This window comes from Humulus lupulus, chromosome 3 (assembly GCF_963169125.1).
Source record: "Humulus lupulus chromosome 3, drHumLupu1.1, whole genome shotgun sequence".
Taxonomy (NCBI): domain Eukaryota; kingdom Viridiplantae; phylum Streptophyta; class Magnoliopsida; order Rosales; family Cannabaceae; genus Humulus; species Humulus lupulus.
In genome coordinates, this window is record NC_084795.1 from 124,534,270 (window position 1) to 124,536,940 (window position 2,671).

Sequence of the window (2,671 nt, forward strand, 5' to 3'; positions counted from 1 at the left end):
CTGAAGGGGAGTTTAGAGTTACGAGATTTAGGGAGTTAGAAGTTAGGATTCTATTTGTTTTTATTATTTTAAAATCAAGCTTTGAATCCTTAAATCTCTCTGAAAATTTTGAAAAATTCCTAAGCCTTTGGCTGAAGGATATTCAAATATTTTCAATTAAATTTATTTTTTTTATTCAAAGCCAAAAAGAAGATTTTTATTCCTAGAACTCTATAAATAGGACCTAGCACCAAGCATTTTTCATTCATCAAGCTAAGTTCAGAGGCTGCAAGTTGCTAGGTTATTGTGAGAGTGTAAACACTTGGGTTGGGGATTATAAGCTTGATCATCATAAGCTTATCAAACACTTTGGGAAGTGAGGTTCGTTAGTATCTCGGTTGTGGTTAGATTGGTCTTTCAAGTCTTTGAGGTAACCAAAACTCTAGTTCATTTCTGTATTATGTTATTCTCTTTCTCATAGTCTTCTACTCAATCTCTAACCTTAATCTTCATTTTGGTTAGGAAATCTAAGCTCTTGAGCACATAAGTTTTGGTAAGTGTACTTTCAATGGTTTAGTCTTCCCATTTTCCTTTTCATCTCTTTTCTTCTTTAGACTCACTCCTTCTAATGGTTATTAGGAGTGTTCCAAAAAGTCCCAACTCAGTCCACATATCCCGGTAACTTTGGTAAGGAAAATAGGCTAGAATCAATATGTTTATGTTTATGTTATCTTATGTGTTATGTTATGATATGTTATGAATATGTTATGATTGTGTATGTTTGTAGGCTTGGGCTTATGCCCTATTTGACTAACAAGACCCCAAAAAGATTGTGGGCATAAGCCTATTTAGCTGGTAGGACCCCACTAATCTCATGGGCATAAGCTTGTTTAGTCTATGGGACCCCAAGTAATAATGGCCATTATAATAAGTGTATTATGTGTTATGATATGTCTTTATGTTTATTACGAAATTTATGTTTATGACTATGTGTTATGACTATGTGTTAGATTTTCCTTGCTGGGCATTAGGCTCATTCCTTTCTGTTTATGTGCAGGAAAATAAGCTTTAGAGGCGGTAAGATTCGTGACACTTAGAGGATGTGTATCGATGGTGGATGGAGTCAAGGAGCCGAGCGTTATTCGATTCGAGGATGTAGTCTTGTTTATGTTTTTATGGTTTTAAATGTATTTTCCACATTTTCTATGTAACTCTTTTTACTTTAAGTTATTTTTGTTTTAAAGACAATGGGTACCCATATCCTATTTATTTTATGAAAGTAACCTTTGTTTCTACAAGTTTCTAATAAAGTATGGTATTTCCGCAAAAATGTAAGTTTTATGTATAGATTTGTTAATGGACCAAATAGTCTAGATTAGTGGGTCATTACAGTTTAAAACATAAAACATAATTTTAAACTAAAGAATATTATTTACAAAACTAAATGCGGAGAAAACATGATTTAAAAGACTAAAAATAAATAACTTCATCCTCGATCGACACACAGTCCACACATTCCATCCATCCTCAACACACAAGCCAAGCTACCAAGAATCCTTCCGCCTTCCATATTCATTTTTCTACATCACACTAAAAATAAAGGAATAAGCCTAATGCCCAGCAAGGAAAACCTACTAAAAACATACATCATATATCATAAGCATAAAACTTCATCATAAACATAAACATAACATATCATACAAACATACAAGATCTATCCTATTTTCCTTACCAAAAACTGGGATATGAGAACAAGATCGGGACTTTGGAACACTCCTAAAAACCATAATAGAGAGGTGAGTATACTAAAGAAAAAAAATGGAAAGAATGAACTACACCATCGAATAGATACTTACCAATAAGAATCTTACGTTCAAGATCTTAGATGCCTAACAAAGAATAGAGAATACGAGTTAGGATTTGAGTAGAAAAACTATAAGAACAATACAGAAAAGGAACTAAGAATAGGAATACCTTTGAAATTGCTATGACCGAACTACACCTCGAAACTGAAATACACTCTATGAACCTTACTTCCCAAGTGTCTAATAAGCTTAGAATGACAAAGCTTATAACCCCAACCCAAGTGTTTATCACTCTATAGTCTCACTAGCACCTAGAAGGCTCTGATCAATGTTTGAAGAATGAATGAAAAAGCTTGGTGCTAGGTCCTATTTATAGAGTTCTAGGAATAAAAATCTTCTTTTTGGCTTTGAATAAAAATAATGAATTTAAATGAAAATATTTGAATATTCTTCAGCCAAAGGCTTAGGACTTGGTCAACAAAGTTTGATTTTTAAAAACCAAAAAAATGATCAAATAGAATCCTAACTTCTAACTCCCTAAATCTCGTAACTCTAAACTAACCTACAGTAAAATCAACATATCTGGAGCTGTAGGACTCCGATTTAGAATATCTGTATACCGTTAGAAAGCTAATTAAATTATCTACAATATTTTAGAAATACTATTTTTTGAAATTCATAACTTAACTGGGTCAAAAATAGGTCGCAAGTTACAGTACCCTAAAGTTACGAAAAATCTATTTAATTATCTAAATCACAAATAAATAAAATTATGACAAATGTCAAGCTCCTAACAAATTCTGGTGAAGGCTAAGTCTTATATTTCCCTTATTTTATCATTAAAATAATAATTTCTTAATAATCATACATATGACAAGTGTCATATT

At 32.0% G+C, this 2,671-nt stretch overlaps 1 long non-coding RNA gene across 1 annotated transcript; it reads left to right on the forward strand.

The window, feature by feature from the left end:
* On the forward strand, window positions 1–1,309 carry LOC133821337 (uncharacterized). Its single transcript, XR_009887489.1, has 4 exons — window positions 1–409; window positions 502–532; window positions 619–666; window positions 1,037–1,309. It is a non-coding gene; the product is annotated as an uncharacterized LOC133821337 (long non-coding RNA).
* Window positions 1,310–2,671: the final 1,362 nt, after the last annotated feature.